At 46.8% G+C, this 23,149-nt stretch overlaps 1 protein-coding gene across 3 annotated transcripts in view; it reads left to right on the top strand.

Annotated features, from left to right (window-relative positions):
* Nucleotides 1-22,371, top strand: part of IRX2 (iroquois homeobox 2) — a 38,252-nt gene extending 15,881 nt beyond the window's left edge. Inside the window, exon 5 of one of the 3 annotated variants that reach the window (XM_082456097.1) lies at nt 21,966-22,371. The gene's annotated coding sequence lies outside the window, so the exon portion shown is untranslated. Of the gene's footprint in view, nt 1-115; nt 304-21,965 lie in introns of those variants that run through there. The other 2 variants (XM_082456095.1, XM_082456096.1) reach the window with 2 other exon arrangements.
* Nucleotides 22,372-23,149: the final 778 nt, after the last annotated feature.

The following is a 23,149-nucleotide window of genomic DNA, read 5'->3' on the forward strand; positions in this document are numbered from 1 at the left end:
TTACTGTGCACGTCTGAGTGTTTCATTCTGAGGGGTGGCAAAGCTTGGATTAGTAATAAAGACTGTAATTCATAAATTATATATTTATTCATTTTTTTCCTTGTCTTCTTTGCAGCAGGATCACTCCTTCCCTTGTAGTAATCAAGATTTTCATATAATTTGTGTTCCACTGACAATAATGATTCAAAAATTAAAAAGTAATTGTATTCAAAGTGTACATTTAAGTATATTTTCAACAGAAACTGTATAGTAAACCACATGCAAAAAGTAAGAATAAACTTAACTGGATGTTCTTTATTTTTATTTGCTAAGTCTGGCAAGACTATTACTGATGAGATACATTAAAAATATTTGTCTAGTGAGATTTTTTCGTACATGGCTTGGAGGAGAGGTGTATGGAAGGGAGAAATTGAGGCAGAATTGACAGAACTGAATTTAGTGACTGTGAGTGGATAGAATTAGAGGTGAAAGGTGGCTTGGGTTCAAGCCAGACTCCCATCACCCTGTGGTAGAAAGCAGGCAGACCTTGTCTTTATACACAGAGACCTCAACAGTCCTTCCCACCAAAGGTTGGCCCTCCAAGCCCTCCATCTCGCCTTTCTCTCGTGAAAACCCGTTCCCAAATCACATGCTCCTCTCATAAGTAAACGCTGCTTTTTTAAAACGGTCACTTTACCTTGGCATGGATTTGTTGACAGTCACCCACATTCAGGGCTTTTATGTTCCACATTAAGTGACTTCATGCATTAATCCAATGGACCTTAAGCCAGGATGGCACTGGAGTCACCTGGAAAGAGCTTGGGGGTCCATTGGTCTGGCAGGGCCATGGGTGCAGGACTGAGGAGAGAAAACAAGAAAAAAGAAAACGCCTGCAGTGGAAATTCAGGCAGCATTCGAGTGGTGGAGCCCTGTGAGACAGAGCTGGGGCCTCTGTAACATGGGTGTATTTCCTTCAGGGCAGATCGGGGATGTGATGATCCCACAAGCTCTTGAAAGTGTCAGACTTTTCCAGAGGCCACTGACGTCCTGCAAACAGAGCTGTGTGGAGACAGTGGCTTAGCATGGCCACCACAGGGTGATCAGAAAGCCCTTTGGTTTCCATCAGAGGCAGGGAAGTGTCTGCATTATAGGTAGTGATACCCAGGGTAGGAAGAGGCTTTAGCCCTGTGGGCACACAGATCACCCTTCACCACACTCAGCAGGAAGGAGGGATGCTGGTGTTCAAACTTGGGCCCTGACCCCTTTTGTGCAGACAGTTTGATTTACAAGTCTGTGTGTTCCAGCTTCAGCCAGCTCTGAGATCCAGGAACGCGATAGGTAGGGAGCCTTCCTAGGTTTGCCTTGTTGTGAACTCAACACAGTGAATATTTGTCGACTCAAGTGTTTACAGATAGAAAAGGTAAGGAACAATATGATAGAATCAAAGTGATAGGTTTGGTCGTGAGGCTTTTCCTGAGGTCTGGAATCTTGGGACGTGTAGTCACCTGCGCAAGCTGCTTTCCAATTGGTTCATGTTGGAATCCTGGGCTCTTGGTAGTGGACTTGGGTTTCTTTAAAGTACTTACTTTTCAGTTCAACAAGAATTAAAAGCAGGAGAAGCAGGATGAGTTTTGAATAATTTCTTGTTGGATTTCATTGTGTGGTTGATTCACAGTCCCACCAGTGAATCCAAGCGTGTTATCAGTGAGCCCCTTAGAATCCACCATAAACCTCTAGGGGACGTGGGTTTCTTAGGAGCTTCCTATTGGCATCTGAGAATTTCAGTCACTGTGCAACCATCGAAGTATGTATTTGGAACACAGTGATCTTTGGTCTTCGGTCCATGGTCTTTGTCCACCAGCACAGAGCAGAGTAATCCTATGCCCAGAGCCCGGGCCTGTCCATTTCTCGTTCATGGTGGCTACCTGGCATGTCTGTGGAAAGACATCGGGGTTTGTTCAAAGAGACCGTGACTTTCAAGTAGTAATTTATGCTCTAAGCAGAGAGAACTTATTGAGAAGGAAGAACAAGAGATGCACTAAGCCACAGACTCAAATGAAATTGAACATTGTCCTTTCAACAGGTTTTTTAAGTCTTTACTGAATTTGTTACAATATTGCTTCTGTTTAATGTTTTTTGTGTTTTTGGCTGCAAGGCCTATGGGATCTTAGCTACCCCACCAGGGATTGAACCAGCACCTCCTGCATTAGAAGACAAAGTCTTAACCACTGGACCACGAGGGAAGTCCCAAAACTGTTCTGATGGGAAGACACGTGATAGTGGAAAAGCGATGCCTGAGGTCCGCCTCCTCTGTCCCCTTCTGCTGCCTCTCCATCCTTGTCTTTGGCCTTCCCTGTGGCCCTCACCCCTCTGTCTGCCCCCTGCAACATCCAAGCACTGGGATCCTGCTTCGGAGGCCTCCTTGCCCCAAGCTGTTCTACACTGACCTCCAAAATATCGCAGACCTTACATTCGCTTGGTGGAGGGGCTGAGGGGGGACCCAGCTGCCTGCAGAATCAGACCCGAGACTCTCACCCCCCAGCAGGACCCGGACCGCCAGCTTCCTGCATAATCCTCCTCATTTCCTTGCCTGCTCTTGTTTGAAAACACATCTTTGTGCTGGGAAATTGCGCATACTGCTAGCTGCAGGGGAAGGCTGTGTAGACAGTCAGGTGAGGGAGGCAGTGCAGAAAGTTGGGTGCAGGCGGCAGTGTGAACAGTCCGGTGCAGGAAGTAGTGTAGACAGTTGGGTGCAAGAGGCAGTGAGGACAGGTCCTGGAGGCCAGGACCACAAAGCCGTGGTCTCCGCCAGTACCCTGTGTTCTCTCTCCTCTGTGACCTCTGACCTCGTCTGGACCCCCTCCACACGGCGCTGCCTCAACTGCTCTTTAGCGCAATTTGTTAGATGCAGATGACTAGCATCTATTTTAAATATGTGTCCTGTGAAACACTTGTGAGATGATCCTGGAGTCTTGAAATGCCACGTGCAGGTGAAGTGTCTGCAAGGTGAGAAGCCGAAGAGGGAGCAGCTGGGGTTCCGTTCCCGTCCAGCCGCCTGCTGGCGGCTCCTTGCGGTGATGACTGGCCATCTCCTGCACGCCTCCAGCTTTCTTTATGCAGGAAGTGAGCAAAAACATGTCTTCTCACCTGAGACATCTTCTAGTAAAATTCTCTGGGGTATGTGCTGGATCCCTGTTAGGTAAAAATTCAAAGGGGGCTTACGTGGATAAAACAAGTTCGTTTACTACATTACTGAAGTTATGGGCTTTTAAGTGCCATGGAAGAAGCAATGACTTTTTAGCAATTACATCAATTAATTTGACAACTCTGCTTATAAATACATTTTGTGTATGTTATAGCCAAAAACTTAAAACTGCAGGGAACAGTGTGTGTGTGTGTGTGTGTGTGTGCACGCGTGCACACGCGTGTGCGGGTGTGCACGCGCATGTGTGGATGTGCGTGTGTGTGTGCACGTGTGTGTATGCACGTGTGTGTGTGGGTGTGAGTGCACATGCGTGCGCGGGTGTGCACACGTGTGTGTGGATGTGCGTATGTGTGTGTGCACATGTGTGTATGCACGTGTGTGTGGGTGTGAGTGCACATGCGTGTGTGGGTGTGCTTGCGTCTGTCCACACAGGCACCGGATTGAGGGGCGGGGAAGCTTTCCGTGAAGCACGGCTTTACTTCCATCCCCTTTTCCACCTCACAAGCCTCAGCACACACACATGTTGATCGGGTGGGCAACTCAATGATGAAAAAGAGACTTTTATTAACGTTAACTGCTATTAATTTTAATGAGTGGCCTTGAAAGAAAAGTTAAATAGGTTAGTGCATTTGAAAACTTTCCTCTCAACCTAGTAGTTTAGTTGTTTAATCAGTGGCTACTAATTTGCTTCATAACTCAGACAATGTTGGGCTGGGAAAGGAATAGATCAGAGGTGTGTTTACTCTTTGGCTTCTGAGGAAATTTTGTTTTGGGGTGATGGTGGTGGCGGCACGGTTATCCCACGTGGAATGTGTGGAGGGAGACATCATTGTGTCGTGCTTCAGCTGACTTAGCCCTGGGCTTCTGGAATGGAGCAGGTGTAGTGGGGGGAGTCTCAGAGGACAGAGGTTGGACGGACTGAGAGCTGCCAGTGACCCGGGAGAGTTTTCATTCAGCCACTGCTAGGCACAGCCATTCCATCCTTACGTGTCAGTTTCTATGACCCAAAATAGACCCACTCATCTAAAACACACGTACCTTTTATGGCTAATGTCTAAACCTCAGTTTATTCCAGTGATCTGGGTGAAGTTAAGGAGTTGGAAGGTTCAGTAGTTTGGAAGAGAAACTGGGGAATCTCATGGAACTTGCATGGGGTGGGGAGTCTTTTGGCTGGAGATGCTTTACAAGCAGAGCTGACCCACATCCTTGTGGATTAGCTGTATCTCCTTCACCTGGCAGACCACATCCAGTATCTCATTTAAACGACATCCCTCAGCCCTCTCTGAGTTGATGCTACTTTCCTCACGTGGTACACAGGGGGCACCGGAAGTTCTGAACGTTTTGTTTGAGGACACGCAGTTAATAAGTAAAGGAAGTAGCTGCCGGTGTTTAGTTAGTGCTTACTCTGTGCACTTGCTGTGGGTTATCTCACCTAATCTTCCCTACAACACTACAAAAGAGTCATGATTGTCGTCTTGGCTTCACAGGTGAGACACCTGAGATCTGTGAGTTGCCCAGATTAACCCGGGGCGAGGGCTGTGCTGTGGATTCCACTGTGGGCCAGACGCCAACCCCACGCTCCTCGAGTGGTCCAGCCGAGACCTGCTTTTCCAGGCTATTTCCCCTCCCTGCAACGCAGGCCCTCAGCGCTGTCCCTGGCCTCCCCTGCTGCGGGCCTTTGAGCAAACGAAGGTCATGGATGAAGTGAGGACAATGGGCTGGGGCCGACCAAGGGTGGCGGGGGTGATGCATCCTCGTGTCTCAGCTTTGCCAGAGGGAGTGGCCCAATAAACGCCCACTGGACCTGTAGACAGGCGCAAACACAGCAACGTGATATCCTGCGTGCAGCCTGCAATTTCCTCTGCAGGTGGGGAATGGTGGAAAGTCCTTCTTGGTTTCAGTAGCGCAGCTGCCAGCATCATTTTCTCCTTAAATTTTTCTACAGCAAGTTCACAAAAGAGGGCTTCAGGGTTTGCAGAAACAAACAGACACACTGTAACATCCAAACCACTGCCCGGCAGAAAGGCAGGGATGATGGTGGTCTCAGCCCTCAAACCTCGGGGGCCCACCTGGTGGGGAACCACCCTCTGCCATCCTCCAGGGGTACTCACATGCTCTCTGCCCGGGCTCAGCGAATGAGGGCTAAGAGGGCCTCTGGCCTTTTATCTTCTGGAACTGGAAACTAAAATTTTAGCCCTTGGTTTCTTTCCTGAGACCTTACAGTTTTTTGATATGATATACCTCTCTCTGTGTCTCTGTCTGTGTCTGTCTCTCTCTCTCTGTTTCTGTCTGTCTGTGTGTCTTTCTACACACACCACACATACACACACACTCACCCATGGAGTTTAAATTTCCAAGAATAAATCAAAATGTGAAAGGGAGATGAAGTCTAGAGCCGTGGCTTATGCAAACATTGCTTGAATTTACTCTCTTCTAAAGAGTAAACTGTTAGCTTCCAGTTGACCTGAGTTCCACAGGACGACCCCCAGGCTCCCTCAACTTACATAGGCAGGTGCCATCTCTTTGCCCTTTCCAGTAAATCCCTTTCCTTTTTTTTTTTTTTTTTTAACGGAGTGTTCTTGGCACAAACAGTAGTTGAAATTGCTCAAACCTTAGGAATCAGGCACAATATCTTTGCCTTTTGGTTTCACACACACACAAACACACACCTTGTTAAGTTCCCAGGGCAGACCGTGATTCTCCCCTAATTGCACACTGAAGCTGGGCCCCTCAGATTCCTGCCTCACCTGCACAATCTAATTTGGAGCAGGAGGTATGTCTACCTTACATCATGTGGAGTAACAGCCCTTAAGCAAGATGTATCAAGTTGACCGAGTATTTCAGGAATATTTGGGGACTGTCACTCATCACCCGTCAGCAACTCGGCACCGTTTGTCTTGCACCAGCTGCCTGGGGAAAGACAGGCCCGAGTGGAGTTCACTCTTTCCTTGCGTTACTCTGTCTCTTTCAGATACATCGGGAGCTGAGTGAGGAGGGTCCATGTGCCTAATTTCAGTGGACACGCATCTCCAGATTCTGAACACAAGTAAATATTTCAAGTTCAGGATGACGGGTAAAGACACCACTAGGGGCTCAACAAGCGGGGTGCTTCTGGGGAGTGATGGGCGAGGGTTGGGACTGGGGCCTGAGGTCGTCTTCCCCCAGCACAGCCTCCTGGTGACCTGGGTGCCCCTCCTGCTGTGTGACCTGGGCATCCTGCTCCCAGGCCTCTCCATGGGGGCTGTCCTCGTCCCCGCCCCTCCGGGCACCGCCTGGTCCCCCTGACAGCGCCCCTGGGGGCAGCGGGGATGCAGTGTCTCTTCCCTGTGGGGGGCAGGGAACGTCCCGGGAGAAACTCTCCCTTACCTGCTGTTGGCTCCACTCTTGGCCCCGTGTCTGACTCCTGTGTCCCAAGGAATCATTGTAAGAGGGAGTAGTTTGAAAGCCACATTTTAAATGTGCCTTTATTGAGTATCTTGTGATCTGAGAAGGCGTGGGAAGGGCTCGTCGAGTGAGGGGTCAGACGCGGCCTCCCTCAACTCCCCAGCCTTCTCCGTCTCACCCGTGCCAGAAGCAGGTCATAGGAAACCATCCCTAAAGCCATATCCACACAGAGGCACTGGGACTCGGGGCCTTCCCGGATCAGGCAGCCCTGCAATTCTACAAAATTGAAAGAATATCAGATGACATAGTCATTAATGTGTTATCTGGAAGGAATGTCTGTTTTCATTCTAGAATTCCTTAGCTGCAAAGTGTACATGGTGGTAACAAATTCAAGACTATTTTCTCATGAAAAGGCTGTGTTTAAAATGGAGCCCATGTGAATATAAAAAAGAATGTGTGTGTGTATGTATATATATATATATATATATATGCATACCTGAATCACTTTGCTGTACAGCAGAAATTAACACAACATTGTAAATCAACTATACTTCAACAACAAAAACAAAAATAAGTAAAATGGAGCCCATGTGAAACACCAGACAATCAGAAGATTTTCTGATACTGTTAAGGATTATGTAATGTATTATTCAATTCATTGAATATTATTAACTCTGCTGTGCTAATTATAGAATTCTTTGTTGGAGGGATAACTCAGAAAGGTTCCTAAACCTTATAGACGGCAAATAGCTGTTGTGTCTACTGTCCATGAATGTGATTCCAAACCTAAAACGAAATAGAGAAGAAAAAGAAAGTGATGTAACCTTCCAGTAGAAGGGGGGAAACTGACAGAGACTTTATAACATTGAAAAGAAAGCCAGGGGGAGCTCCACTGATTTAGGACCTTTGTTGGTAAAACAGAAGAATGTCCTGGCTAATTGTTTGTCTAGATCGAAAGTGGGCCCCGGAGCTTCTGTGTTCCGGTTTTAGGGAGGACATCTGAATTCACGGAGTCGCGGGCTCACGGGAAACTAAGAATTAGGGCGGACTCGTAACTTACAACGGGCATTTAGCCTGATTCGTATTTGCACGTCTCTTCCTCATGCGTTCTCACTCTGAGAGAAGGCGTGTGATTCCTGACCCCGGAGACCCTCTGCAAATAGTTCTCAGTACTTTACAAATATTAATTCATCAATGCACCAACAGCTGGGGGGGCAGGAAGGCGGAATCAGCATCACCTGGGGCTGCGTCCCAGAGACCATGTGCCTTTTCTGAGGTCACCTGGCTGTCCCAGGACTGGGGAGGAGCCCATCACCCTTAACGGTTCAGGTGTCACCCTGACCACAGCCCAGGGTGGCACACGGAGCGGCAGGAGATTCTGTGCACTCTGAACGGAAACCCTGGCTTTTTTTTTTCCTTGCGAACAATCCCCTTTTTTCATAGTGCAGCATTTTCATGATGTGGTTTTGGAGAAAAAAGTCAAAAGCGATTAGGGTGATGGCTTGCCATCTCTAAGCTGCTGGCTCGCTTCGGGTCGTGCTGGGAAAGGAGGGCGTCACACATTGACAAACTATTTCTGCTGCCCTTGCAGGTAATAAAATATATTGGAAGACATTTAAAAATACCTTTGCCCGATGGCAGGGCTCTGGCAGCCGGGTGAGGAGAGTTTAGTATGCTTCGCGTGAAAGTTCCTCATCGGAAAAGCTGACAGGTGCCCCGTTTTTATGAGAAGAACCAGCTGTTGTTATCCAAAGCTCTCAGAACCCCTAACACTCTGCTTGTCACAGGCAGATAGATCAGGGTTCTGTCTGAGTGGAATTGTTCACAATTTCTATTAATAATTCCTCACAAGCACCTCACTAGTGACTAAAATGACCTTGGATTTTACAAATGAAATACCTTCCCAACCACATCCAGGGGTGAGAAGGAGGCAGAAGGGCCCTGTGGGTTCCTGCCCCTCCCTATCATTTGCGTGGCCCTTCTTAAGCAATTTCCATTTCAAAGTCTTATTTTAACTTCCCTTGGGAATGCCATCTCAGGGGTGTGAATATAGATTAAACAAAACTTCCTGTTCCATGTCCCCCCCACCCCCCGCCCCAACCATGTTTTCCAACCTCATCAAAACATGGAGCTCCTGAGGCTAGGGTTGTGGGTTTGCCTTCCAGACGAGCTTAGGAGAGATGAAGCCTTTTGGGGAAGCAGGACCTCATCTTATCTCTCAACTCAGAGGTGTGGGAGGCCACGCAGGAATGTGCAGATGGTACAGAGTTGCCATAATTCTGCTCACTCTGCTGGGAGCGCCTTTGGCTGTGGGCAAGCGGCTCCTCTCCCGGTGTGAAGGTGAGCTCGGACCACGGACACTGTGGTGCAAACCCAGAACTTCCCACACACACCACCGTGGATCCAAAGTCTGCATCCCCAGCCTGGTGCCTGTTGTGTGGCCTTGACCCTGCCCACGTTGGCAAGTTCATTAATTCAATTCGTATAACTGCACTGCCATTGTGTACCAGATGCTGGGTGGGACAATTTAGTCCACAGATGCTTTCCTTTTAATTAATAAAATAAGAATTGCGAAGGAGGACCAATTCGATTTCTTCTAGACCTAAGAGTTTATAATCCCAAGAGTCTCTGGATTGACATGTGATCTTTTTGGAGTTAGTCAGAGCTCCTTAAACAAAGGACGTCCCGTATGAAGTTTGCTGATAACACCCATCTGTTTCATGAAGTTGTTTAAACTACCTTGGATGAAAGCTCAAGTCATAGATTCAACTACACACGGGCTCAGTCAGCAGTGGTGGTTAGAAACCACACTGAGAATCTAGCTCGGTGTCTCTTGAATACACATTTCTTGTGGCTACAGAAGCGGAAGTGTCTCACCCTACGTGGAAACAGCCTAGTGGACAGATGCTTGTGGCCGTGGATCTGTAGGGATGCAGCTGTGAATATGCAAGACGGTCTAAGCAATTCAGGCTTATTTTCAAACTGTGGGTTTCTATCCACTGTGTGTCCAGTTTTCCTTAAATGAAATAGGATAGAAGAGAAAGTATCACCGGGAATATAAGGAATGTTTTGTGAACTTGTATTTCAGAGGTGTGTGTGTGCGCACACGCACGTGTGTGTGTAGATAACACAACATATTTCTTTCTGAGGATTTCGGTCAACAGTCTGAAGGCCGCTGCTTGAGCAAGTAAGTGATGGCTCATGCTTTTCTGATAGGTGACCAGGATTTCAATTGTGTTCTACTTGGGACCCTTCATTTCCATGGGGCTTCACGCAGCAAAGCCAGGGTGCCTGGCTGCAGGGTCAGCGAACCAGCACGGAGCTTGGCCTGTGTTATTCCTAGTGTGGGGTGAGGCAGCCCAGCCGGACACTCCACCACCCGCCACCCCAGGCCTCCATTTCTGTCTGTCAAGAAAGAATAAATAACCCTAAAAGGTGAGTGAAACAGAAGCTGATTAAGTGGAAACGCGGGGACCATGGGGACTGTTCCTAGTTTCAGTGAACAGTTCATCGGTACAAACTTCATCCTTGAGCTGCTAGCGATGACTGGTGATGATCATAGCTTCTTCCGTCATGGAGAGAAACTTCCCAAGGCCTGGAAACGTCTCCGCAGTGCCCTTGTGGGCGTTCTGGCCTCTGGAGGCTCCCAGTCTTCCTGCTTCTGCCCTGAGTGCGGCGTAGTTTCACTCCATAATTCCACCAGCCATGACGCATCCACGGACCCACACAGAGACTGTTTTACAAATCCTTGGCACTGTATTCTGAGGAAGGAAATCCCAACAAATAAAGTAGCCCAGACTTCTTAGCTGGGTCTAAGAAAGATTCTTGAAATGTGTGGAAAGACAAAAAGCACACTGACAAGAACCATGTGACCAAAAGCTTGATTTCCAAGTGTGGTCCCCCCACCCCTGCCCTTGCCATGTCGGGCCCCAGGATGGATTCACAGACCCAGTTGTCTTCCAGGACAGTCTTCTCTCAGGAAACCCACTAAGGAATATTAGTCTTATTCCATTTAATCACCAAATCCGAACAACGAAGAATCCTCTTCATTAAAGGCACTCAGAAATTCTGGCCAGCTGTTTCCTGCCACTTGGCTGAGGGCGAGCTTGGGAACTCTCCGAGGTGCTCAGCGCAGTTGGCTGCGTATTTATACTTTCATCATCTCATTCCTGAGCTGGAATCCAAATCCAGGAGAGGTTCTGTGACTTATGGGCTTAACTTTTGACATGCTTTAATACATATTACACACCCTGAAAGTTCTGGAGATTGTCAAAATCGTTTCCAGCTAAGTCTTTGTTTTGCCAAGTACAATTACCCCTTAAAATTCATTGAGCTTGAAGTCCCAAGATGGTTGGGGAAAGAAACCGTAGTCAGCATGCCAGGTACAAGTATAACTAACTGGTGGTCTGTTCACGTGCCTGGTGCCTGCGAGATGCTGTGTCTTTTCTGTGACTCTACTTTAGAATACGAAGGACGCCTTTCCTCCAAAATGTTTCTCCAGTGCGCTATGCTCTCTTTGCAGTTGTCCTGAAACCTCACATTCTCTGGCTACAGTGCCAACATGGTGAATTGGAAGTTCTGGTTTGTTTAAACCAATAAATGGACCACTGCTGAGTGCTGGAGCCTGGTGTCCTGGTGCACTGTGGACCCTGAGGTGACCAGGGTGTAGGAGGGTCCCCCTAGCCCAGAGCGATGGGACGCTGGGGTCTCCTGTCTGCAGACGCCCACCTTCATTTCCATCAGTAAATTCCCTTCTCTCCTGTGCAGACAGGTCAGTGGTCACTATGCACTATGACAAGATGGAATGACCTTGGCACATGTGACCTCGGCTCTGTTTCTGTTCTGATGGGGAATAAACCCTCTCCTATGTGATGTCCCAGCAACATGTTAGTGCAGCCAGGACATGCCACTGGGGTGAGGGCCACTCTCCTTCAACCTGGCCATTCTTCTTGATTTGGGGGCTCAACATTCAGTGAATGAGGAGCTCCCAGGACTCACAGGGCTCTAGTGAAGACCAGGTGGGCAGTGAGGGTTCTTCTGGCTGAGAGTGAAAGAGGAGGAGGCCGTGATCCTCTGGCTTGTCTTTTATATGTTTTGTATTTTCCAAATTAATCATAATGATATCCACAGTAACTAAAACAATGTGTCCTAACGTATTCCTAAAGGAGTACGCATTTGTTCTGCTTATCAGAATCCCAAGAGACACAGTTATGAAGTTACTTACAAAGCTGGGATCTGCTGGCTTTCCTCAAAGATGCTCCAGGGTGCACAGATGGACCTGACTTTGGTGCCTGCCTACCTGAGATGGGCTCCGGGCCAGAGCTGAGGGTGCGGGACCCCAGGGTAAGGCTGTGTAATCACACTTTGACACTTGTTGGGTTTGAGAATATTCAGCTCTGACTCATCACATCACTCTCCACTCTGCTCACTTATTTGCAATTTGGCAAAAGCTAGAGAGTATTATGGCTTCTATTTTTAAATGTGAGGCAGGGATACTCTACTCAGAATTACTAAGTTTTAGTGACTCCCTAGAGCCTCCAGAGCCTGGGATAATTCAAAAGTATAAAGTGAAGTTTGTAAGTAATTTCATGAATGTGTATATTGGGATTCTGATAAGTAAAACAAATCCATATTCCTTTAAAATAAAATATTTCTAATTGACAAATAACATGTAAATCTATATAATCACATAGCGACTTTATTCTAAATTACTCATGTGAAAGGTTAGTAAAATGCAGTACTTTAGACATGTCATTATGTTATGAAGTTATTTTTTATTTCTGAATCTGTGTTTCGGTACTGCAAAGCCAAGAAGCAGACAAAACCCATTCTGAGATTATTTTCCCGATACTCTATATGTCAGTCACAGATCTTTGCTTTTCAGCCAGAAGTGACTGATTTTATGCCGAAATGAATCACCTTTCCGCACTGCTTCTTCCCTCTTACTACAGATTTTTTTAAATGATTCATTTTTGGATTAATTAAAAAATACATTTGGAAAAAAATTTCTAAACATTTATAAAAATAATGGGGCAATCAAAATTAAGCACTTGAAGTGGTCACCACCTAAAACAAGGTTGGATTGATGGCCACTCTTTTGACTGGGTGGCCCTTCAGGGACCCCTGAGAAGGTGGCTATGGCACGTGGAACCTGAGGACCCAAACCTACTTTTTGGCCCCCAGGATGCAGCCCTTCCATCCTGGAGATGAAAGAATCGATAATGCTAATTGTACTAAGATTGTGACAATGTCTCCCCCGAAGGCATCACTCAGTAGTCTGGAGAGGGATGGTTAAAATGTAAACCTCTGTGCACAGTGTCTCTGTGAGCTGTCAACCTTCATCACCAGAGTGGCCGTACCTGAGACACAGGGAGGAACGTAGCACAGCAGCCTGGAGAGCCTGGGACGGACTCTGAGGCAGACGCCTGTGCCCACGTCCCGGCCCCGCATGTTTACAGGGCTGGGCACAGCTTGCTAGAGGGCTGTGGCCCACACTGTGGGCTGTCCCTCATGCCCAGCCCCTTCCCCCTCCCCCCTCCCCCAGTAGAGCCTGGAAAAGCTGTGTGTTTACTCCTCAGAGGTCCCTGCAACCCAGCCTTGGCTACAGGACCCACTCTATTCAACGAGGCAAAATGGAAAATGTCTGTGGGCCTTTTTTATTTATCAAGGACTTGGCTTTTGAAGTTGAAGTTCTGGCTCCCAAATCTCGTGGACCCCCCCTCCCTTTTGTAAAGGCTATTTTGAAAGTCACAGCCAAGCCATGGCTTCCTGACCTTCAGTTGCATCTGTCCTTCCCCAGAAGCTGTGGCTGCCTTGGTTTAGGGGCGAAATGAGCCATTAGCTAGAGAAGAATCGACAGGAATTAAAAATATACTGGGCTAAAGAAAATAATAATACACGAGGAAGAGCTGACAGAGTGTGATCCCACCACAGGACCTCCTGTACATCTCCGGGAAAGACAGCACACTGGGAACGAGATACGGAGAGAAAAACCTTCCCTGAATTCTAGGAGCTTAGACGGAAGCACATAGAGCCAGAGGCTGAAGGACTCAGCCCAGAGATGACTATCTATTTCCCTGCATCGGTAATAATCAATATTTATGTCACTAATAATCTCTTCAGAGGGACTGCCTGTATCTTTTTGTGATGAGGCCTGTAAACTCTTAAGCCAAGGGCTATTCTAGCAGACAGACAAAAGGCTGCCTTTCTTAGAAACAGTTACAGAGACTAGTTAATTATAATTAATCAATTATTGATTCATTTCATTCATTCACCTAACGCACATGCGTTCAACGCCAACTCCAAGTGAATTTCTGTATAAGGCCCTTTTCCCCTATAACCAAGAGCTGTAAGTGGAAAAATCAAGTTGAAATATTACTGAATATCAACATCAAACATACAACCTTTAAGATGACTAATTGTTAATTCTAAACCAGAAGATATTTTGAAGAGAAGCATAAGAAAGCTTTTGGATTTCAGAGTATAAATTAATGAGCGCAGCAGAAAGCACCCTGAAGAAATGTTTTCAGAGTTCAAGACTTAAACCCTTGAAAATCATTTTTTAAAGATAGAATTTTATTTTATGGAAATCAGAAGCATGTTACCACAAACCCAGTTCCACCTACTGCATATAAAAACGCCGTCACCTGCCTCAAGGTAAGAAAATAAGGTTTACTGCTATTGAATCAGACTAAAATATCCATCCGTCAGTACTTTGTCAACCATGGTTTTGATGGCATTTAAATCGAATTCAATATAAATTTAAAGGCATCTCCATTTGGAGTAATGAATAATGTGGGATCACCATCAACTTCAATTTTAATACCTTAAATGTAATCCTTTCCACCGCCTTGATGCATTTATCGTTAGCAGTTACTTGTTCTGATATATTTTTTAACACTTTGTTATTTTAAATTCGTGAGTAATACTGAAGCCAGAGGTAGAATCCCCACCTTGACATCGTGCTCCTGAGTGGGGTCCACAGGGGACTTGCTGCCATTCCTCCAGTGGTCCTTCCTCAACACCCAAAGGAGAGCAGGCCCCGCCCGGCCCATCTCCCGGCTCTGAAAATGATTATTCTAAATATGCTGATGGCAGGGCCTCCGTACACAGCCCGTCTGTAAATATTCCATCAATGCACAGTGCAAGAGAACTATACTTCTCTTTTTTTTTTTGCATAATATTTTCTTTGCTGGTTTTGCTGTTTAAAAACAGCTAATATGAAACATTGAACATTGTCAGAAGTAGGAGTCTGAACAATGGTCTAAAGTGTAAGTTGTAGAAATTGTTTTGTGTCTGTGCACCTGTGAGATGACCCACTCTGGGCGTTCAGGTGGGCTGGAAGCTTCCAGCAACAAGACCAGGAACTGTATGTTGAAATGCTTGGGCGTGGTTACCACGGAGGGTCCACCTCCATGCAATGGTTTATTAACCATGAGATAGTTTACTGACTGATCACTTCTCCGTGAATTGTAACTAAACATGCAACTGGGGCTGTAATTGTGGGTATTTTGCTTAAACTGTGCATGAACTAACCTCATCTTTGAGGACAAGGATATGCTAAATTCTGTAAATCCATGGTTTATTTTTTGTCTTAGATTTGGTTTTAGGCTGTTTTTTAGTTCTACATTTGCCTATCAGATGGAAAAAGAAAAGTGCTGACATTTGAAATTGAATGTATATGGTACAGAACTTCACAAAAATGCGATTGAAACTCTAGAATCTGTCTTCTGGTAATTCTATTGTGGTTTTGCTTCTCCCGGGAGGGCATCTGATCCAAGAGTTTGTGGAGATACCCCAAACCCTGGAATCAGCTGGAGTGCCCCCTGCAAAGTGCTCTGAGGAGGGGGTTGGGTCCTGTCTGATTCTATCTTCCCCGTTTCCATCCTGGCTCTGAAATCCAGGCCCTCGCTGTAACTCTCAGACTCCTTCCTGAACGCTGAAGCTCCCTTTTTGTGTCACCGGATTAAGGGTTACGGGCAAGGGGCTGCAGCTCAAACAGACCTTCCACTGCCCGAAGGGGTGATGGGAGGCTGGATGCCTCGATAGGGAGGATGGAAGCCTGTCGGGAGTGCAGGCTGCCTCCTGCACCTTCCCTGGTCTCCTGAGGGGCAGGTCCGTCCTGGACAAAGGGTCACCTCGAGCTAATTGTCCCGTCGGTGTGAACAGGGGTCTCCATCAATTACAACATCCAAGGCCTCACCTGCCTTCAGCTGGGAGCTCCCTTCAGAGGCCCCTCCCCACCCCATCAAAGGGGTCTGGGCCCAGGGCGTGGGGGAACTCTCTCTGCTCTGAGAAGATTTCCCTTAGGGGATCCCAGAGTAAGTCTAACTTTCCTCCGAAAGGCAACCGCAGCCCGGGGTCTCGCTGCTGGTCAGGGCCAGGCAGGGTGCCTGCGGCGGGGTGGATGCCCTTGCTGAGGATGCAGGCCCAGTGGCCGGCACGGGCTGCAGGGTGGGCAGATGCTCTAGAAGCCTCTTTCCGGGAACTGGCCTAAACGCAGGAGTGAGCCAAACCATGGGGAGGGGGGGTGGTGGTGGTGGTGGTGCATGAAGCCTGATCAAACCCGAAGACCCAACCGGGGCGGCAGCTCCATCCGAAGGGGAAGACTTTCTGGAGCCAGAGGCGCCAGTGTGACCCCTGGGACCCTGCTGTCCCCCCTCTGCAGGCAGGAATCTCTGGACCAGACCACCCTGCTGGCTGCTGGGCTGACCTCAGTGCAGGAGTGGCTGCACAGCCGGGGGCCCCACTGGCTCCAGCCCCACCACCCACCTTTTCCAACAGGCTCCACAATGCCTGCTACACAGCCCAGCCCTCCTCCTGAGATCTGGATGTAAGAATTTGGATAAGTTTCATCACTGCTATTTTTTGTCTCCAGTTTTTCCATTTTTCTAATCTGCCTATGTGTGCTTTATAACCTTCTGTTTTATTTTTCCACAAAGAAGATTTTTACTTTATTTACTTGAGAATGTAGTACACACTTGCTTAGCTTAGTGTTTCTTGAAAATTGCTTTGCTATTTTCTCTCTTTTTTGGCCACACCACATGGCTTGAGGGATTTTAGTTTCCTGACCAGGCCCTCAGCAGTGAAAGTGAGGCGTCCTAACCACTGGATCTCCAGGGAATTCCCGCTCGGCTATTTCTATATCCTCCTTACTGTCGGATGAAAATAATCAATAAACAATGTATAATAGGAATGGAAAAGAGTTTTATGTGAGCCAAACTGAGGACTATAGCCTGGGAGACAGCCTCTCAGATTACTCTGCGGAGCTGCTCCTGAGAAGCACGGTTTTCAGCACAGTTTTATGTCTCGTCAGAACCAAGAACATCAAACTAGTCAGGGAGGCATTCCTGGTTTAAAAAAAAAAAAAAGATCTGCACATACCCAGTGAGTCAGTATGGCCTAGGTGCCCGGGAAGGGGGTCTTATCGTCAAAGGAGGACCAGCATTAGCGTCCAGCAAGAGGGGCATTTAATCTTTATTTTTAACATGGACATTCTTTCCTTCTAGTCTATGTGCCCTTTTCTTTAATCATTAAAGCAGATGCACAATGTGTGTTTGACGGGCCGCAAACAGGCTGTTCTAGTTAGAAGAAAATTCAAGTTATCTCATGTATAAGCTAGAATGACTTCCCCACACCTCAATATGTGAACATTTCTTTGATCATTATTGACGTCTCCCATTTATGGGACTGTTAACTGTTTTTCAAGTCCTTGTGTTTTAAGAGCTCATCCTGAGCAGGGCCTCTCCTGCAGGGTCCTTTGCCAACTGTTCCCACCTGCTTGGAACGCAGTCCCCGGGGCAGGCACCTGGTCCGGCCTCATCCTGCCCCGACAGCCCAGGTCAGGGGCTGCACACAGGTGCACTGGGGGCCTGGCTTGATTTGAATGCGTGGCTGGGCTCATTCTGGGCAGGAAACTCATTCCCAACCTCAACCCTGAGTGTGTGGGAGTGAGTGAGGGGTGGGTAATTTCAACCCTTTCCTGGATGGGCAGCTTCCTGCCGAGACCCAAAGTTCTCACCCACCAAGTCCGGCCCTGCACAAGGTGAGCGCTGATCTCAAGGACCTGTTTTGCTCTGGGTCCACTGTGACCATGGGCCCCAGCCTCCGGCATCACGATGCACTCCACCCATTTCCAGCCACAGGGATTCTCCTTGCTTGCTTTCATGGGTGGCTGTGCATTTTTTAAAATATTGAATAATCTTTATCTACCATATCCGTGTGTTTAGAGAGAAGATTCAACTCTTATCCCTTTATCAACATGACTTTGAGAGCTAAGCAAATTATTTAAATAATTAAAAGCTGCCTTTAGGAACATTTAGGAGGCTATAAGCCTAACCAACAAAAATCAATCTCCTTCCTATGGACCCACAACGGCCCCTTAGAAAACGTAAAGAAAGAGAAAATCTTGTTTAAAACAACTAAGAACATGAAATTCTTATGCCCTTGATAAGAAATTGTAAAATCTATATGGGGAAACTCTCAAATACTTTTCAAAGTCTCCGAGGTAGACTTGTACCTTGATCTTGGATAAGAAGAGTTAATTCTACCGAGTTAATATATGAATTTAGCATAAATCCAACACTCGTGCCAGCAGGTATTTTTTATAGACATGCAGTTGACCTTAAAGTTTGTATGGACAAATAATCATGTAAGAATATGAAAATTCCAAAAAGAGGAGTGAGGAAGAAGGACACGCAAACATGGTATAAATCCTGTAACTAATAGCTCTAGCACCCAGCTGGACAAATGGGTCCTAGGGGCAGAGTAGAGAGACCAACCCAGGGGACTTTGTTTATGACAAAGGTGGCATCTCATACCAACAAGGTAAAAGTAAATGACATCAAGGGAACTGAACATCCATTTGGAAAAAGGCAAAATTGGACCCAAATCTCCCTCTAAACAACAGAGCAAACCACAATGGGTCAGTCACAAAAATGAGACTTCAAGTACATTGGAAGAGCACACATTCCTTTTTAACCTGACTGGTGAAAGCCTTCCAACTACGATCCAAATAAAGACTCAAGTAAATAAGAAAAAAATGAATAAATTCAACACCATATAAATGTTTGCATGGCCCAAAAATCTACCCCCTCCCAAACTGCCTTGATCCAAAGCAATGGCAAACTGGGGGATATATCAACAGTTCCTATCTTAGCTTGAGGGCTAAAAACCTTAAATTTTAAGATGTTTTAAACAATCAAGGAAAAAAAAGACCAAAACACTCAAAAGAAAAGTGGACAAACAACATGAAAAGATATTTCACTGAAAATGCAAACACATACAAATTGCCTTTACACCCATGGATAGATGTTCAAGGTCACTTGTGTTAAGAGAAATGCAATCCATGGAAGCGAATTGGACAAAATCTAACAAAACCATGCAGGCAATCACCCTTCAAGTCTCAACACCTCTTCTAGAAATTGTGCCAGAGATTTATCTACACAGCACAAAGCGGCGTGTGCACAAGGTGGTGTTTGCTACAGTAAGACATGGCAAGCCACCAACTGCAGTGGGCTGAGCAGTGTTCTCCAGAATACTGTCCACGTCCTGACCTCAGACCTGAGAATGGCACCTTATTCAGAAAAAGAGTCTTCGAAGATGTAATTAAGGATTTCGAGATGAGGAGCTTATCCTGGTTACCTGGGTGGACCCTAAATCCAGTGACAGGTGTCCTTCTAAGAGGGAGATTAGACAGACGACAGGGGGAAAGAGGGACACAGAGGAGGAGGCCACGTGAAGATGGAGGCAGAGGTTGGAGTGTTGGGCGCCCAGAAGCTGGAAGAGGCAGGAAGGAGCCTCCCTTAGAGCCTTTGGAGAGAGCATAGCCCTGCTGACACTTTGATCTCAGACTCTGGCCCCCCGAGCTGGGAGAGAAAACATTTTGGGTGTTGTAAGCCACTCATTTTGCGGTGCTTTATCACAGCAATCACAGGAAACAAACACAGAGAGCCCGTCGGGGAGGTGACCATAAACTCGTGTGGCCACACGCGGAAGGGGTGTGGAGGACTGTCCCCCAACCCCAGAGCAGGATATGGTGACGCTGTGAAGCCAAATGCTCAGGGGTGAGGATGTTACATGTGTAATCAGAGAGAAGGTGAAATAAGAAGGTCAGCATCTTCCTTACTTTGGTAAAATGGAACACAGAAAGGGCCCATGGGGACCGATGGTGAAAGTGGTCACTCAGGAGGGGAGTGGGGAGGGTGTAAGGGGGAGAACTCTGTGCAGAGTGCCGGCTGATGTTTGCAACAAGACATGTTGCACGTGGCAAAACTACAATCCAATCTTAAAAGAGATAAACGGCAACATCAAAATAGGAATAAATGTAGATCACACTGATATAAGTACAGGGGAAAAATAACCAATTTGATTAATTTTTAAGCGCTGCACTCTGTATACCTTCAGAGGGATATATTCTAAGGCCAACGTAATAGGTTGCCAAGAAGTATTTGATGACTGTTTAACACGTGACTTGATGTACATCACATAGAAAAAAGACCAAAAGATACATGGTTCACTATTAATACTGCTTTTCCCCCTGGTGATGGGCGTTTGTATTCTTATGACTAACTTCTGGTATTGGCTCACTGCAATAAGAAACATTTTTTTTTAATATGCAGAATAAATGAAACTAATTGTTATATTCTTTGTAAATAAAGATAGGGCAGAGAAAAAATCTAGACTAAGAATTATAAATGTCCTTGTAGGAAAAGCTAGGGCAACTAAAAGGGAAGCATAATTAGAACTAAAATTGAAGAAAATTTTCTTTCATTAAGGAAGGCAATTTTAGATGCTTAGAATATTCCAGGCAGAAATACTGCTTGCAGTTCTATCATTTTTTAAATTACAGAGTTGCAACAAAAGTTCCTGTTCTATAAAGGGAACAGAGGTTAGGCCTCCCCAACTGCACAGAGGCCAAAGAAATACACTTATTCTAGCATCGTCGTGGGCCCAGACAATGGGCTGTTTATGCAGGAAGTCAGCAGAACTCTGTCCTGGAGGGTGTGTTCCCCACTCCCTCTTCCCAGATTGTGTTGGGGGCTCCTCATGCTCCCCCTGTGTGGTCACAAGCCTCGTCTAGCAGCAGCCCTGACTGCTCTAGGACTAACCCTATCCCTGCCAAGCCTGACCCCTGGGAGGAACAAGAGTTGACGATGAGAGCTCAGGAGAGGTTTGTGGAGGTTGCTTGGAAAACACTCTGATGGTGACACATGAACCACTCTCTGTCCAGAGGACATGACTAGGGAAGAGGTGTGCAGTCCTGCTGGGCACTGGCAGCCCTGCCGTGACCATGAGGGCTTCCAGCCTAGGACGACCCTGGTCGTCTGTGTCACAGAGAGAGAGGCAGAACACACCTGCGACATCCATGGCCCCATTTAACTTCTCCATCTAGCACCCGGGTGGCCTCCCTCACCCCTGCACACAGCTGGGTGTTCCCTGCTGCTCCAGCCTGTTGGAGTAGGGCCTGTTGTTACTGCAGCTGAAAGCTTCCATTCCCACAGACAAGCCACCCAGATCGACAGTGCTCAGAGAGCAGGGTGCGTGGTTGCCTTCTTCACAAAACAAAAGCTCTACAACTTGAGGAGGCATAAGGAGGCTGGGGGTTGAAGCAAACCAGAGTGGGGCAGACAGACCCAGACTTGGCAGAGGGTCTTAGAAAGTACATATCAAGTAAATCCAGAAAGAGGTTGGAGAGGTGTTTACAAACCACAATGAAAGGAAGACCCCAGCTCTTCAAAGGAGGGTAACTCGTGTCTCAACCCTCAAACTTGGTCAAGAAAATCTAGGATGTTGGGAAATGGTAAAAATAGACTGAAATTTTATCTTGTATGAAGAGATTAAGATGATTGTAATTTCTGACTCTAATGATAAAATATGAATTAACACATTTCTAAATTTAAAGTAATCATGTGAAAAATTGACGGCAGAAGAAATATATCCTGCAGTTTCTTAGAAAAGACAAGGTAAACTAAACATAATTCAGACAGCAAAAGACTGAAACATCAAAGTCATTTATTTTAAACAAAAAATAATGAGCAGAGACCAAACATATAATTTTTTTTTGTGACAGTAAATGAAAGGAGCAGGACATGAAGTCATAGAAACCGTAAATAAACGGAATTTTATGAAAAAGTTTGCATATAGAAAAACACTGAAACAGAATATCCAAAACATGACAGTTATGGGCTAGTCAAATCACACAGGTGTTTTTATTTCATTTTTCAATTTTTTGGTAATAAATGAGTGTATTTATCACCATGAACTTATCCTGAACTTAACTAAACTTGAATATCTATTTATTTATTATGTATGTTAATTATATAAGTGCAGTCATGAAAATGAAAGAAAGATACTTTGGGTTTTGCTTTTGTCATACATTTTGCTTTAATCATTTCAGGAATGATAGAGAACTCAGGCTGAGGAAGGAGTTAGGCCCCAGGCGAAGCAGCTGCAGCTGGTCTCCTGCTGATGCTTCGCGATGGGCTCTGATTGGGTGCATTCCTGTGGATTTCCCAGCCCAACATGTGTGCAGAGAAGACCCTCAGTCTAGGGGAAGGACAAAAGGAGGGAGAAGAGGCAGCTGGAATCCATCTTGGCTGAGAGATGCGCACACACCTGGAAGGACCCTGAGTCAGACCAAATGTGGGCACAAGTGAGATGATAGGCCGGAGACAACCCAGAAAACTGTCCCCACATAAGCAAACTAAGCCTCCCCTGCTGCCCGCATAACTCACTCCAAGTTCACCCGTGTGCCCTTCCACATGTACTTTGCTTTAAATAAACACTGTTTCTATTTCACAGCCTTGGTCTCTTTGCTGAATTCTTTCTTCAAAGAAGATGAGAACCAAGGTCATTCTTCTCCATGGAATCAAGAAGGGAATGCTTGGCCAGGCGTCCACGAGTTGCAATTCCTCCCCACCAGGTGCTGCAGAGCCGACCAGCATTTGCTGGGTTGACACCAGCAGGCCCCCTGTCATCTCCCCTCGTCTTCTTGGAAGAGTGAGTCCTGGTAGAGAAAGCTCCATGTGACCAAGGATGAGGGCCTTAGAGGTGCTGGCCTGTGCTCTGGATCCCAACTGACCTCCATCCGAAGGGGTTGGGGGAGGAGGGAGGGTCCCACACTCACACAGTCCCTCAACAGACACCCATGCAGCGGCCCTGAGCAGCGGCTGAGGTCACCGCTGTGGACTCCAGATGCCTTCCTGCAGAGGTTTCCTCACTCCAGGCTCTCGCTCCAGAGCAGGCAAGTCACTGGTCTGGAAGGGAGACATCTCTACCAATTCTAAGTCACCTGAGAAATGTGGTTTTCTAAGGAAAAGATGCCAAATCACTCTCAGCCTGATGGAGGGGAGGTTAGCATTAGTGGCTGAAGGTGGGAGGTTTGGGTGAGAGGGCACCTCCACCCACAGCCTTCGGCTAATCCATCTGCAGAGCCAGAGGAGGGAAGCCAGGCCCCGTGAGCCCGGGGGAGCTGCTGGGCAGCGACCGTAAGGAGGGGCAGGCGGTGGCGTGGGCACACCCCAGGGAAGTAAGCGCAGGAGACATCAGAGCACAGTGAGAGTGGACGTCCTGCCCCAGGCT

This window comes from Balaenoptera physalus, assembly GCF_965194825.1.
Source record: "Balaenoptera physalus genome assembly, chromosome: 3".
NCBI classification, from domain to species: domain Eukaryota; kingdom Metazoa; phylum Chordata; class Mammalia; order Artiodactyla; family Balaenopteridae; genus Balaenoptera; species Balaenoptera physalus.